Genomic DNA, 16,896 nt, shown 5'->3' with positions numbered 1-16,896 from the left:
TCCATATACCTGTATGTGAATGCCTAAACTGAGGCTAAACACTTTGGGGACCATCGGTGGAGGCAAGGGAAATGTATGACTCAGCTGCTGGAAATGTCCAACAAATTCATCTAAGCTGATCACTACATAAATGCGCAACACACCAAGCAACTACTTAAGCAATATTATATGTAAACTGGGGGAAGGCGGTGTTCTCCATGTGTTTGTGTGGGTTTCCTCCCACGGTCCCCAAAAACACGTTGGTAGGTGGATTGGCGACTCAAAATTGTCCATATGTGTGAGTGTGTGTCGTCCTGCGAAGGACTGGTGCCTCCTCCACAGTGTGTTCCTGCCTTACAGCTTGGCCTTTGTGTTTTAGCCTCATCTCAAAGGATTAATTATTTATTTATTTTTTGGTAAAGGTCTTTTGAGCACCCATGAACATGTTGTTAGCATCTTCTGGTTTCCTTGGATACAAGATAATAAAGAATGAGGAAGATAAACACAATAGAAAATACAACTTCAAACATTTACATCGAACCCATCCATTTCACGATAATTTAAAGCCTCAACGTTCTTAAAACAGTGTAAATTCACATGACCACCCTCTGAAGCCTGTATTTCATAGGGGCAACTTGCAGTTAAATTCAGTACAAATAGGCCAGTGGGAGCAGCGTGTGCCCATATCTCATTGTTGCATGAGCATCTTTCTTTCCAGAACGTACAGCTTCTTGTTTTTCTCTGGCTTGTTAGTGTTTGATCTTTATTTACACATCAACAGATCCTACTTGGTATTCACAGGGTGACATTCAGAGTTGTCGGCCATGTTGTGTTTGTTAGCTCAAAGGATCAAATGGAAATCTGTCAAAAACTTGTGTTGCGTAAGTAGCCTGTATTTTTTCTCTCTCTCTTATTCTGCAGTCTTTATGTCATTTTATAATAAGTTTTAAGTGTTTATATGTATATTCTTCTTTAGATTGGATTGGTGTTTTAATGTGAATTGTTTCATAATTTATTTATTTATTTATTTATTTATTTATTTATTGCTTGTTTTCTGCATACTTCTCTGCTCTTTTTTTTTTTTTTTTTTAAGAATTCCTACAGCCACATGGCTTGATATTATCCTTTTCATGTTTCATTCATCATTATTCTTTCATTAAACTAGTAATCTAGTGTAAATAAAGCATGTTTTCTGAGTCAAGCCAAGAAATGTCCAGCCCAAATGGTTAAAGTTACTGCAAGATACTTCATAAGAAGTGTTTCCTGAGTCTTTAAACCAGGAAAAAAAAACTCACTCTAGAGATTGTAGAGGAACGATCATTGGAGGTAAATAGGCATTTACCTCATTTTTACCCATACGTCCATCAGTTCCTGACCACTGACCGGCCTGCCCAAGCTAAGAACATTCAGGGGAAACATCAAATGGTGCATTCCAGTGCTGAACAAACAGTAGCAATAGAAATTTCAGAGCAGCACTATTGTTTCAGAAGGGAAGCGCAAACTGCTAACTCAGATCTCCATCTAGAGCAAGGAAGGATACCCATTCAAGCTAACACATCTCGACCTGGCCACTTTCACAGGCAGCCCCTAATGGGAACAATGTGTGTTGATTTGATCTCGCACTGTTACAGTGGATGCAATTGACCTAGATTTATTGTTTGTATGAGTGAGGGAGAGAGTTGGGTTTTAATGGCTAAAGCTGAACAAGCCAGAGAGGGTGAATCAAATGTGCACAGTGCTCCAGGAGTGTGGTTTTGGTTCAGTATCTACACAAAATCATGCACAAATGAGTGCACACCTTTGTCTTGACTGTCTCTAACTCTAAAGGTACTATATCCCTTCTAATGCTGGGTCCAAAATAAGAGTGTTGCTGATGACTGGGAAATCTTGTTGTGGTCAAAATGCAAAGTTTCTGTTGGGACGAGTGATGTCTTTCGTTATCACACAGTAAATGCACATAAATTCCTTTGCTGGAGGTCTGGGGGGATATGTATGGATCATTGGAGCTATTAATCTTTTCCCAAGTATGTCAAGTCTCTGGAAGAATAATGCATGACTTCAGAGGCTTCACACACATTGACAGCCTAGAAATTGAATTCTTCTCTCTTGATTTTTCAGGTGAAGCACGGAAAGCAAGCTTTTTTTTTTGTTTTGTTTTGTAAGATGTACCCAGATACAGCATGATGCCTTACAACCAAGACTACTTTTAACATCTGAACAAATCAAGTAACCAAGAACTGCCTGATCTTGCCTTTGGCATTTGGGAGCTGCTTGTTCATGCCATCGTCACCACACCCAAAAAGTTGTGCATTAGTTCCATCTTTGCAGCTTTGTACTTCTGTTAAAAAAAAAAGAAAAACACACACAGATTGCTAGGTTGTTTTGCACTGAAGTGTGGAATGCTAAATGTTCAAGTCCTTTGGCTGCTCTTGTAAATGGCTGGGGAAACGTTCTGCTTCACAAAGGAAGATCCATTTGCTCCAAGAAAGATCTATTTTACAGTATGCTTTGAATCTCAAATAAGTGACTCAAATGCTGCCATAACATCAGTCTCAGCTACAAAGCAAATAGGCTCCGTTCTCTCAGCTGCATAATATAAATGATCTCCATAAATTTCTCACGGGCTCTGTTCGTTTTACTGTGGGATTTACTTTTGCATTACAGAGTGATCCTGGCACTACAGCGGCTGCAAATAATGTGTTTACAGAAACATCAATAGCTTATATTAATGGGTGTACTTTCAGTGGTTGAGGTGCAAAGATTAACATGTATAGTCTTCTAATTATTGAATGTCTTTACTATCCTCAGGGTTTTGCCTCAGCTATTGTAAAGGGAGGTGTATTAAAAAGCGCCCACTGGATCTGTACAGCCATTTGAGTTATTTATACAAGGCAATGGACTGTTAGCTGGATGCTGGAGGGAGTTTGAAAGGGGGACTTCTCTCTCTAGAGTGGAAGAGGAGGAGGTTGAATGAGGCTGTCCTGAAGCTTGGGCTGCTGAGAGTCGCGTGGCGAGGGCCAGCGGGCCTCTACAGCCACAGCTGCTTCCAATCAGCACTCCCAAAAATAAGCACAAAGAGCTCCCTCATCTCCATCAGTCCAGTCCCTCTCTCCCCTCCTCCATCACCCCACCATCAACTCCCTCGTTCCTCCGCTGCTCCTGGTCATCTACTCCATCACTTTTCCTCCTCAGACTGTCTTTTGACCCTGCTCTGTTCAGACTTCCCGACTTTTGACTATGACGTCTGTAGGGTTTTACATTGAGTCAAGATTTGAGTACATTCTTGTGTAACACAGAAGCTTTGGGTCACGTGTGCATTGATTAATTGAATTGTTTGTTTTGCTTAGCGTTTAAGCCTGGATTTGTACTCTGAAGGGTTTGCACTGAACAGTTTTAGTTTCACCAAGGCCTTCTTAGAAAGATCACATCAAGTATCTCCAAGAATGTGTAAATAAAACGTGTCACTGAAGGCACAGTGGATCTCGAGGATGCGTCCAATATCTGTGTAATCATCATCTGTTCAGCTGACCGGTCCCTCTGGTCCAAACCCGAGCAGCACATGTCTGTCCATGTGAAAATGCAGCAGTCCGGGTCAAAGGTTGGTGGTTGACTTGCCTCTGAGGAATGCACCCATTGCAAAATTTGGCGCTGAGTATTTGTGGAACACATTGTCCCATGTTGAGAACCATAGTAAATCTGATGGAGTGCTGGACAAGTGGAAGCTGTTTCTCGATACACTCCCAAAGCGTGGGAGGAGCATAGACGGAGACACATGCGTAAGCAGTGATGTAGGCCAAATATCATAGTTTCACGGCTCTTGGACTGGTCACATTTGTAGTTTTAATAGTTAGAACTAAATTTTTTTTGGCACAGTGGCCCAATAGCTATTTTGATCAATTACCCACAAATTGAAGGTGCACTTTTGTAGGTGTAGAATTACTGAATAAAGCCCATATTGCTGCACAACTGCTCAGTGCTCTACAACATCTGCCAGAGAAAGGAAATAATTTCAGGATCACTGGGGGCCAGATAGTATTTTAGTGGTGAATAAGCAATGGGCTCAAACTGCACATAAAGAGCATGCTATAGTGTCTAGCAAGTGACAAAGTAACATTTTATGTGTGTGCACCTATTCAGAATCAAAATGTGAAGCTTTTTCCCTGTCAGATGAATATACTATTTTGGGAATACATGTTTTTCTTTGGACAGCGACAGTGTGTACACCAGTGGAATTCTTCAACTATAGTTTAGTTAAATTAATACTTTGAAAATGGGATTTAATTAAACATGTTAAGTGGGGATTTGTGGTAAAGATGAAGCCTGTCTTGGGGGGGTGGGGGGGGTCTCTGCCTAATATGACCTTGCTAAATTTGTTGGCAATGAAGCTGAACTACCGCTGAAATCCTTGGGGACAGATGATGTTGCGCTAACTGTGTTTAAGAACAGATTGTGCTTGTCATCTTCAAAGATAAACAGGAAGTATGTGTTTGTTGAATTTTATTGGTGGAGGGGAGGCATAGGATTACATTAGATAAAGATGGTGTGCTGCATGCTGGGCTTTAATCCCTCTACTTAGTAGTGGTCTTAAGTGGAGGAGATGAGAGTAATTGAGGGAACTGGGGAGTGGCACAGATTGGAAAATTATGCCTCCGTATAAAATGAATTGTAGATTCTATGGTAGTTCTCTGGAAGCATTTATATTGTGCCTTGTTTTTTAAGACTAACACAGTAATTCTAAACTGTTTTCTTCTCCTCTTTATTGTAAACACATTTCTGAGATATTCCAGCTGACAACTGTTTACAACTCTGATGCTTCCTTAGCAGAATCTCAGTGTAAACACAACCTTCCTATTTGTGCAAGGCCATGTGACTTAAGCAACTGGGTCTGCATGGAGCACTGTGTCCATCAGCGTGGTCCACTGAGTTCACAGTTTCCTGCAGCAGCAGAGTTCAGAGGTCGACCTGGATGTCATGAAGGTCACCATCTGAGACGTGCACCTGTTTATGGGCCTCCTCGTTACAGAGAAGACGACTTACAGATGTGGCATTCGAGGGGATGTAATCTGTAACGTCCAGGTCTCAGCTTTCCACCTGTCTACTGTCCGAGACTGAAATCTGCACTTTATGAAGGTATACACAAGCAGCCGTGGAGAGTGTGAGCACACTGGTTTATAGGCTTTGATATTTAGCCTAAGAAGGACAATTCTACACATGGAACAATTTAAAACCTGGAGACCTGTGCACTTTTACTGCGCAGAGAAAAGACCTTGTGAAAGTTCAGGGCCATCTAGCTGGTTCTTTTCATGTCTTTTAAAAGAACCATTGATGAATGGTATGTCTGTCATGCTGTTTGACCTGTGTATCAAGATGGAGTCCCTTATAATAATACTGACAGGAATATAGAAACCATGCTTTTGAACTTTTGTACCACCCGCATTAGAAATGAGTTTCGCCTTGCTATGTGCTTTGCACACCTAAAGGCTCTGAACATTTCTTTCTAGATAATGAGGAGAAAAGGATGGGAAACTATGCCAGCATTTTACAGTGAGCTGAATTCATTAACTGCAGTTTGCAAGCTTCATTAATAAGAGATGAACTTGTGCCTTTGAAGTGTTGGGTCCTTAATTGTAGCCTTGTTTAACTGTGAATATGGGAACGAGTCGGCAGTTCTGATTGTCTCAGTCGGTGTGGTTGTGTTAAACTGTGTGTATAAATGTTTGGAGAAGCGGTTGGGTTGGGAACAGGTTGTGCCACCAGTGCACAATAAGCTGTCAGCTGACTTAATGTCTGATTGTCTATTAGATACCCCCCACTGCCAGAGTGGTAATCTAGGGACTTAAATAAAGCCAGGGAATGGGGGATGCAATCTGTGATTCTCTATGATTCACACATATGTGCACAGTGTGTGATATGGAATGTAGTGCGTGTCCAGAGCTACCAAATTAAACCTGCCTATGTTCTATCAGTGTAAAATACAATGCACAATAGTTTCCAACATGGTACTTGATGACATTTACATTTCAATTAGCGGAATAATGTTAATGAGTCCATGCTTCATTAATTTATGGAAAAGCATAAGTCAGTTTCTACCTGGTGTCACAGTGTGGTGTGTTGTTATGTAACAGAGATGTTGTGCCATGCAGAGAAAAGCAATTTACAAAATGAGGCTCTAATAAAAATACACCCAGAGGAAACCAAGTGTTATATGCGAGCACAAAAATATCTTGTTTACTACCTTCTTAATGATTCAGAAAATTAAAATAACATTTTACAAATGTAGTGCTATGAACTTCATGCACTTAAGGTTTGTTAGGGGAGCTGTTTGAAAACTGTAGCATCGATACCGAAATCAATATTACTGTCTGACACTAATAACTGCAATAGTAATAAAACGATTTATTGCCTGGCGCTGGCGGAATGTCACACAGCAGAGGAATAGTAAGCCATTAAGTAAATGTCCTAGAGCTAGGCACTCTGGTTGTCTCAAATTGACCCTATGGTTTGACCTCTGTCTTTGCTGGGTTCCTGAAATCACCTCTAATTGGTGTAAACAAAGTTAATGGTGAAGATTGGCAGGTGAAGGTCAGATCTGTTCAGCGCCAGGGCATCAGAGGGCCACCTGCCTGCTGTTTTCACACATGGATTGACACAATGACATAAGCACAGTCTCTTTCAATCACACACACACTTTCCGCCACTTCATAAAAGAAAGGACAAAGGTTTTCCTGACCTCGCTCACTGTCCACTCTATTAGAGACACCTACCTTTTTGGTCCACCTTGTAGTTGTAAAGAGACTGTAGCTCATCTGTTGCTGCACAGTTTGTGTTGGTCGTCCATTTATCTTTCATCAGTGGTTGGTCCAACTGTAACACTAAGGGGTTTCAAAATTCTAGCAATACCGCTGTGTCTGATCCACTTATACCAGCATAACACACACAAACACACCACTGATGTGTCACTGCAGTGCTGACGATAATCCATCACCCGAATCATACCCGCTCTATGGTGGTCCTTGGGTACGGGAAGGGTACGCAGAAAGTATGCAAAGCAATAGATGGACTATCATCTGCAGTTCAACAGTTACAAAGTGCTCCTGTCTGGTCAGCTTAGAGAATGGACAGTAAATGTAAAAACAAAATGTCTTGGCAGTAGCCTGGTGTAGCAGGGTAAATGGGCAGATTTTACAGCTTGTTTTTTTGGTTGGCCATCTCTATAGGCAGCGCTAACTCCATAGAGTCGGTCCAGTGTGCCACATTGGCTGAGCGCTGTGTACTGAGAGGAAAAGCAAGGGGGAGAGCGATGTACTGTCTGTTTTAGCCATTCTGGAAGCAGTGATAAATAGAGGTTAGAGGAGGTGCATGGCTCTTGAGGTCAGTCTGTGAATGCCAGTGATTTACCTATTCTGCAGTTTAAGGGAAAGAATTCTGCCATATTTCACACCCACGGGCTTGATTTTAATGTGATTAAAATATCTTTAAGGAACTACATTGACTGGAAACGATGTCTTTTACTTTTAATAGTAATGATTGCATCCAGAACAGGAGCAAGAGCCCAAAAGCTGAATGTTTCTGGCAGGATTGTTGAGTGTATCCTGCAGGAACTAAGAATACTGTCCAGATTTTGGTTCCAGTAATTCTTAAAGAGATGTTTGCCAATGGTGCAATTTAGTTTGCTGTGTTACGGGCATTTGAAGCCATGGCTTCTCAATCTGTTATTAAAGAAGGGACCTCTGTCTCTTGTCTTATCTTATTGAGTTTGATATTCCCAATTGTGTTTGTATTTTTTTTTCAGATAATCATGGAGAAAAGTAGCTTGTGAGGCAGGAAGAATTTTAGCTGTTAGATGAACCATGGATCATGGATTCTGGCTCGCAGACCCTACACCCTCAAACTAGATTTAACCAGAACCACAATTTCAGAGTATGTCGGAGTATGTGAGCATCTTTTCACTCTCCAGAAGGGATGGCTTTCATGGCTCATTATTGACCCTGACACCTACATGACTCTAAATGTGGACACGGTTGTGCTCGATGTGAGTGGTTGGTGACCATTTTGCAGTTAAAACAATAACATTGTAGACTGTTTACACAGACTACTCCATTAACTCAAGCATAGATCAGAAAGACATGTTTTGTATTGCCAGTATAGACCTCATCAATTAGGAACATGAAACTGAAAACTCACAGCACCCTCCTGTGGAGAATAATTAGACTGCTAAATGTGAGTGAGTGAGTTAAAGGTCCATGAGGTGCACACAGTGGACAACAAAACACACAGTATTTCAGATTCAGCAGTGCACAGTGCTTTTGTCTGTTTGTGTTGTCTGATACCGTCTGACTTTTTCTGTTTATGCATGGTGCATATTTGGAGTTGGTATAAACCCTTGGACAAATAAACATGCACCGTATAGCTGTCAAGAGACATGAGTGGTAGTTATCTACAGAGCAATGTGAGTTCACTCTGGTAATTCCAGTGTTTGCGAGAAGCGCTGGTGTGGTGAAGTCTGAAGAGCTTTTCCCTGTGGTCTCCCCTGGCATTTTGGATGACAGCATGGTGTTGAATATGATTGTGTCTGACCTCTCATTTTCTTTTACAGGAAGGTATGTGCCGTTATAATGATATGTCGAAAACAAAACACACCCTCGGCAAGTGAAGACGACTCAGATTGAACATGACTGACTTTCTCTTAATATTTCGTATTCCAGTCTTTAAAATGCTGCAGGATTAATCCTATAGCGGACCTGTCACTGATATCAGCAATTCAAGAATTTGTATTAAACCTCCTCCTTGTGCTTTAACACTAAAGCTTTGAAGGAGAGTGTCAGAGAGGACGGCAGGAGGAGAGATGTGGTTTTCACTGAGGCAGAAAAAGGAAGAGAGACTAGGAGCTGGAATAATGAATCTGTCCCTGGAGAGATGGAAGAATGCCTCCAAGCACTACCATAGAACTGCTTCATTTCTCATAGACTCTTACTAAGACAATAGCATAGCTGACGCTTAAAATGCCATTGATCAAGTGGCAAATTCTATTCACCAATGCCCTTATAAAGCATGCATGTATGTTCAAGTTCCATTTGGTGAACACATTATGGTTTGGAATAGATTTTATTCATAGCAGCTGTATGGTTCACACCAAGCTTTTTACACAGATGCATTCCAGTGACATTATAGAATAAGGCTAGTCCTGTAAAAGGGCAGTCTTGACATATTGGCATATTGGTTAGTCTATTGATCCGACCTTATTGTTAATGCAAATCACTGTGCATTCGCCATCTGCTTTAGGGGCCAAAGCCCAAACAGCTGCCGTCAGCATAACCCAAAGGTCAAAAATGACCAAGCCAGAGTCCTTGTATGTGGACAATGATTGTGGAGTTTTGTTGATCAGAGTTGTATTTCCCAGAGGACTCAACATTTTTTAAAATCTACGTCAAGCCGTTTTTTGGCAGTAAGCATTTGATTATTTAGAAGAACCTAACAGTTCAGATCAGTGCATTAACTTTGTCCTATGTTTTCTTGAAGAATAATATTAATGATAATGACAAACAAATTCATTAAATGGCAGGAGTGCATTGAGAAGTCAGTACACAACTGTTTTTTTTTTTTCTGCATTTGTTCTTCTAACCAATAAAATGGTCATGTAAACTAGAAATTTTTTAATTGCCTTTTTATTACTCATTAAAATTGCATTAACTATAGTTTATGTAGGGTTATAGACTTTTTATATAAACTATCCATCCATTATCTGTAACCGCTTATCCAATTTAGGGTCGCGGGGGTCCAGAGCCTACCTGGAATCACTGGGCGCAAGGCAGGAATACACCCTGGAGGGGGCGCCAGTCCTTCACAGGGCAACACAGACACACACACATTCATTCACACACTCACACCTACGGACACTTTTGAGTCGTCAATCCACCTACCAACGTGTGTTTTTGGACTGTGGGAGGAAACCGGAGCACCCGGAGGAAACCCACGCGGACACGGGGAGAACACACCAACTCCTCACAGACAGTCACCCGGAGCGGGAATCGAACCCACAACCTCCAGGTCCCTGGAGTTGCGTGACTGCGACAAATACCTGCTGCACCACCGTGCAGTATAAATATACTTTTAAAAATAAACTATATTTATTATATTATAGTGCATCGTTTTGGAGTAGTGTCCAGAAACATGGAGAATTTGGTTGCACAGTACACCTCAGTGCTTCAAAAAACAATCCTTTTAGTCTAATTATAAGTCTTTATTATTATATCTTCAATGTACAGCCTTGGCCAAAGTTTTGGAAGCACCCATGCTGTGAGTTGTCTGGGGAACACTGCTCTGGTCCTTGGACTTGTAAACAGTCAAAAGTCAAAGGTCACTGAAGATGTCCCAGCTGCTTTTCTCTTTTAGAGCGTCTCCTCCGTTTCCCACATGACCTGAGCTGCTCTCTTGCAGTTTGTGGTGAAGGTTGAGCAAATCAATCATTTGCATTCCAAGTTTTTAAAGCAATGTAAATATAAAGGATGGTCCAGTAATTGGTGGGTGTGAAACCACATTCCTGTCTCTGTTGCTCACTGTTTGTGTATGCACTTAGTGCATTTTTACATAAGGAGCAGAGACACTCGGAGGGAGTCTTGAGTTACTGACAGGACCTTCCTGTCTCCAACAACCTCCATTTTATCGAGATAAAGATAATTGTGCTGGCCCCTTGAGGAGCGGTTGGGCCCGTTTTTATCTCATCTCTGTCCTGGTGGATGGCAGACGTCTAATGGTGTGAAATGGTCATGTCGAGGGGAGCCTTGTTTGATTTACTTTGGTCATTTGTGAGTTTATGAGCAATCTTCCTGCTCAAGCGAGTCCAGTTCTGCAAGTCATTCAGATCTGTTGGGAGAGTCTGGAATCAACGGTGGTTGTCAGCATGTGCGTATTTGAGGAAGACACTGGACAGGAAAGGAGTTCCTCTGGGTGTTCTATGATCCCCAGCCCATTTCCGCTGCTGGACTGTGCTCGGGAATGCGCTCGCTGAAGAGTGCTGGGTGGTTAAGGGTTGGGTTAGAGGGAAGCACAAGCTGTGGAGGGTCACTTCCTTTCATCCTGCTCTCATCCGATCCTTCTCGTTAGATATCCATATGCCACTATCAAAAGGTTTGAAAATCATTGACCATTTATTTAAATGTAATTATAACATGTTTCTTAATGTTATGAATCTTTCATGTAATTAAATCAACTATCTTCTGTAACTGCTCTGGTTAGGGTAGCAGTGGAGCTAGAGCCTAACACACCCTGGATGGGGTGCCAGTCCATCACAGGGCATCACAAACTCACCCAGTCATTCACATACTCACACCCATGGACACTATGAAACAAGCATGTGGTTTTTTTGGACGGTTGGTGGAAACTGGAGCACCCGGAGGAAACCAAAGCAGATACAGGGAGAACACACCAGACACCTCACACACAGTTTCTTACCTGAGGCAGCGATTGCCTAACACCTCCAGGATCCTGGGGCTGTTCAGTGACACTAAATGTAACGCCACCGTGCCACTGCATCTAACATCTTACTTCTTAAATAATGGTGCCTAAGAAGGGTACTTTGGGGTTCCTCAATGATACAGTGTTGGCCCTAACAACAGGAGATTGCTGGTGTGATTCCTAGAGAGCACAGTGGGCCTCGATCTCTGGGTGGGTAGAATGGACCATACATCCTTAGCCGATCTGCTTACGGTGTTTGCTGGTGGAGGTGTTTGTTGACTGATTCTGGGGGGGGGGGGGGGAGTGTGCTTTAATGCCACCAAAGAACCCTTTTTACACCCTCAAAGAACTTTAAACTTCATGGTCTTCACAGTAATGTTTTGTAAATGAAAAGCATGAAGGAACCATTTTAGCATTTAAAGAACATCCATTTTCCCTAGAAACATATGACCAAGAGTGTCTGTCTTATCTTTTATTTTTGACTTGTATATGAAACAGTCTTATTTTACTGAAAACAGTGAATCCGAAGTTTTATAACTGTGTACATATTATATAGTGGGCTCAGTCCACAAGGGGAGGGAAAAGAACGAGAGCGAGAGAGAGAGAGAGAGCGAGAGGAGGGGGCAAGTAATGTCAACAGCTCCAGTCCAGGCGCAGTCAGCTGAAATGCAGGCTCCAGTGCAGTAGCTCACATAGAAGTGGCAGCTCATGCTGGAACACTGCTCTGCTCTCAGATCTTTGTTTTTTACCAATCTGTGGAAGCAGTTGTGTTCAGAGAAGGATTGAATCTGAGAAGAACAGGATATGATGTGTATAAGTTAAAGAAACTTTTTAAACAATCTGGATTGTTCAGGGTACCCATGGAGTGAGCGCGATGAGAGTTTTCCAGGGACTGCTTTCGGGACAGGGTAAGCATTCGCTCACATTTTGCAATCTGATCACACTGTTGATGTGCGTGGTTCGTCATGGCTTTAAGCAAGACCTCCATAATAAGACCAATATTTTTAGATGCACTCAGATCTCCAAGGCTCTGGGTATGTTTTTGGAGCCTTTATTGCAGCTGTAAGCTGTTGATCAGATGTGCCGGTCTCTGGGGCACTTCACTATGAATGTCCACTATGAATGCAGCATCTTTATCCAAATGGGAATTCTGGGTTGCCTATTGGAGCATTGAAGAATGCTAGGAATTGCGGGTGTGATGGGCATGACTCTGGGAGTGAGATTATTTTAGAATGATTGCTTGACCTTTTAGCTGTTAGACTGTGTTCTGGGACTTGGTCTGTCCTGTGGAGTCTAAACTCCACTAGCCTTTGAGCCACTCCTCAGAGACCCAACAGAGAATACTTAGCCCTCTTATCACTGGCACAAAACTGTCTCTACCTGCCCCTTGAGACTCGACCTATCCTAAGGTGTTCTGGTTACTTGTGACTGCTTGGGAAGCGGATTTTGTGAGGGAGTGCCCTTGGGAATGATATGAGAGGGAATGTCATGGTTGAATTTGCTTTTGTTCCTCTATCTGAGATTTAGCCTTTAGAGATTTACGGGAACCTACTAATAGCATGAGTCTGCCCGTTATTGCTTGGCCTTTTCTTTTCTGGTCATTTTACTTCTCAGTGAATGCAACATAATTAAAGTATGCAAAGGGTCTTGAGGATAATGCTACATTTTTACAGTGGTTGCAGTTACTTAATTTGGCTTATCAAGTACCCACTGAAATGTTGGTGCTTCATGTGGAGAAAGTAATTTTTGCCTTTCTCTCACCCTTCTCTTGCTCTCAGGAACATAATTTAACTTCTAATTCACAGTGGACATGAGCAAATAAAGCACGTGCTGGCTTTCATGTGCACTCTTGTGCACAGCTGTGGGATGCCTGCAAAGATCCTGGAGTGTAAATGTATTAATGAAAGATGAGCAAGGGCCCAAAGTCACAACTGCCAGCTCTGACATGTACAGCCCTTTTGCATCTCATATATTATGGATATACAAGGTATAACGCTCTAACTGGGAGAGTATGAGGCAGCTTCCACAAGCAGCCAGCTACATCTGTTAGCTTCATAGTGGAGTTACAAAGCATTGAGGATTCAGCAACGTTTCGGTGTTGATGAAGACGTCATCTATCTTAGTATTAGCAGCCTTTCTTATTCACACTCTGTAGACCATCTTGAGCGCATTTACAAAGAGGGCTTGTCTGCAGCGGGGCTTTAAAATCAAGCTGAAATGAAAGTGGAGATTGTAATCTTGTTGGTACATGTCCTGATGCATATTAAATACAGTGCTATTTTATATAAAACACAAAAAAAAGTTCAGAATCATTGACCAAAGTCCACAGTTTTGTTTTTCTTTCTATAGAATGCCTTATGATACATTTTAAAATGTATATTAACCAATTCTATCACATCATGTATTCCTACTATGAACTCTACCCTCACCAATTGGTAAGAACTAGTTGATGATCAGTACAGTACAGTGAGGAACGACTCTTGAATTTGGCTTCTCATTATAAGGTCAGGAATATGAACAGGAGATGTTTATCTCTTTCATAAAAATTTGTTGAGGACTATGTGTCAGAACACTCTTTTGAACCACCATCCAATCAAACCTCATGAGATAAAATCATGTTCCACGCATTACTTCCTGCCCTGTAGTCCGGTTTTACTTGAAATGACATCATGTTAAGGAAGTGAAATGTAGTCATTCATTCATTTCATTTCACGTTGATTTTTTTTTATTTTTTATAATTCCAACAATTGGTGAAAAGGCATAATTGATGGCTGCTTTTGAAGAATATCTAAAAATAGATGCTAAACCCAGTGATGTAATATTTCAGGAAATGCTTGAGACTTGAGAATTGACACTGATATCAAGCTGATCTCATCTGGAAGTCCCCAACCGAGTGTGGTGGGGAAAAAAAAAAGGCCCTCATTGTGCCAGTGACACAGTTTTGAGGCTTATAGTGTATAAGCGTATAACTGTGTCATGGAGTGCAGCCGGTTAGGGAAGAGCTTTGCTGGGTCTATTTTAAAGGCTCTCTCTGCAGAGGCCAGTCAGTACAGGACACTATAAAGGTCTGATATGTACATTCCTGCCATTATCCACCATCTTGCAGACTGCTGACCTTCAGCATGCAGCTGCTCACCTATGACCTTGCAAACACATGAAGCAGTTGACTATTTCACAGTTCTTAAGTGCCAAGGCTGCTCACTGTCTGGGACTTCTGTCAGCTGGGCCTTAGATGACCGGGCCGAGAAGCGGAAATCCTTTACAACTAGCCAGAAGAGCCGGTCTGCATCAACTTGTCACTGCTCTGGGAGAGCTGACATTACACATGCCTACACCAAATTGTAGCAAGCGGCGGTGGTGTGGTCCTATTAGTTTTTAAAAGCCTGGAAATATCAATAATTGCAGCTGTTGAGTCATTGTTTTGATTCCAATTCAACTGCAAGTGTGGCCTTTGGCTCCCTTCAAGGTTAGATGTAGACACGGATTAAAGTTCATGGTTTGAGCAAGGGAGTCTTTGCTCCTGCAGCGTCAGTATAAACGACATGCCTCGGCATCAGGTTTCTCCGCCAATATCGCACCCACCATCAACCATGTGACAACAAACATTGCCTCGGCTTCCTCAAAGACATGAAAGTGTGCCTCCAATAGGCAGATAAAAAAACAGTTTGATTCCCCCACAGAGGGCTTCCTGGGGGAATCTGATGGAGAGCGATGAGAGCTATCAGGTTTCCCCCAAAGTCCTGATGATGCATGAGAATGCACGGCGAAGGACTCATGGAATGTACAAGCCAACATAAATAGCGGCCTTTTTCGTATCTCCGCTGTGCTATTTGGAGTACTCATAGCAACTGCTATATCTGCTTCTTAAAAAAAGTGGGTCAGTAAAACTACAAGTTTGAGAACGAGGTGCTGAATTCTACCCTGCTGCATACTCAGACAGCTGTAGCAATGGCTTGTTCTTTTAAGGCCGTGGACCTGTGTTAAAGCTAGACACCCTGATGTTCACTGCAGTACCAGGTCTTGGCAATCAATTTTTAATATATTGGATTGATTGTATTGTCATAGCTGGCTTCAAATATAATCTGCAAGCAGAATCAGTGTAACTCGATAAAATCACTAGAAACAAGTAAGTGTTTTGAACTGGTTCCAAATCTTATTTTTCTTACAGCAATCTCAGAATGAAAAGGTGTTGTTTATTTTTGATGAAAGATTCCCTGTAAAAGGGTTTTGAGCCATTTGAGACACCCAGGTAATAGTGTTAATGATCTCTGTTCTTAAAGTAAAGGTCCTCAGCGTAAAAGAAGCTGGCTAAGCGCTTTTTGTGCAATGTTTAACTCTGAAGTCCATGTTTCTCTCTTCTCCAGTAAATCACAATTTGACTCAGGAGTGTCAGCCAGCCTCACTGTGAAGGTTGTGTAGCTTTTTAACATGAGCATAAATCCGTCATGTCCTTGACCTTTGACCTGTGCAGTGTTCACACAACTCCGGAGTTTGTTAAAGGAAAAGGAAAACATGTCGAATACCATTACAAACATCACCACAGACTTGAGTTATTATATACATGTGTTCTAATGGTGAGGATTCCTGTTGAAGTGAAAGAAAGGAGCAGACACACAAGGTTTTTTTTTTTTTTTTCTCCTCTTCCAACTATTTGGCTTGCATGCCGGCTGAAATTGAGTTCTGGGCCCCGCAGCAGATGTGGACATGGCTTTAATTTTTATGAGAGAATGAGGGAATGAAATGGCTTTTATCAACATCCCTAGCGAATCCCCACTTTCCTTAGATTTAACCGAAATATTTACCCTCCCCGAGAGAGCTACATTAACACTGCCCAGAGTCTAACAAGCTGTTTGCTAGAAATGATGCCTAGAGCCTGCTGTCTATGTGCTCTGGAAGTGGACTTTGGAAAATTTGCTATATCTTTCTTTTCAGGCATCAGTGGTGCTGTTTATTAAGTGTAGCGTCGTTTGATTGAATATGCTGCCATTGACTGGTTTTAAGGTGGCACGTGACAGACTGTAAGCAAAGGCAATGACAGCATTTTAGACCAGAGCGTAGATCTAACTGAGGAGCTAAATCTGCCGCTGGTATATATGAACAATTAAAGTTTATAGCATCCCAGCTGCTTCTGGACTAATGCTACAGCCAAATGTAGTCAAGCATTTGGTTAAACGTAGGATGGCGGTTTGTCTCCGTCTTTATTGGTTGCTGCCATATGTCTGACCATTTCAGCGCGTAGCTAATAACTAAAAAGGGCCTAAAGGTGAATTCCACCAATTTTTAATGTGAAATCTTCTGTTTTAGTTAATCTAGCTGACTCACCGTGGTGGTGATGGGAACCAGGGGTCTCTCTCTTTTCTCGCTATCTTTTTCTCTCTCCTTTCTCTCTTTTCTCGGTATCTATCTCATTTCTCTCTATCTCTTTCTTCTCTATCTATCTCTCTTCTCTATGTATCTCTCTGT

The 16,896-nt window shown here is 41.8% G+C and overlaps 1 protein-coding gene across 5 annotated transcripts in view; it reads left to right on the top strand.

Moving 5' to 3' along the window:
* daam2 (dishevelled associated activator of morphogenesis 2) overlaps positions 1-16,896 on the top strand; it is a 109,081-nt gene that overhangs the window by 14,737 nt on the left and 77,448 nt on the right. Inside the window, exon 1 of one of the 5 annotated variants that reach the window (XM_066675252.1) lies at positions 12,145-12,341. The exons of the other annotated variants lie outside the window; for them this stretch is intronic. The gene's annotated coding sequence lies outside the window, so the exon portion shown is untranslated. Of the gene's footprint in view, positions 1-12,144; positions 12,342-16,896 lie in introns of those variants that run through there. 5 annotated transcript variants of the gene reach the window in all.

The sequence above is a fragment of the Hoplias malabaricus genome, chromosome 1 (assembly GCF_029633855.1).
Source record: "Hoplias malabaricus isolate fHopMal1 chromosome 1, fHopMal1.hap1, whole genome shotgun sequence".
NCBI lineage: Eukaryota > Metazoa > Chordata > Actinopteri > Characiformes > Erythrinidae > Hoplias > Hoplias malabaricus.
Note: the sequence above shows the minus strand (reverse complement) of the source record. Positions and strands in the feature narration are given on the sequence as shown.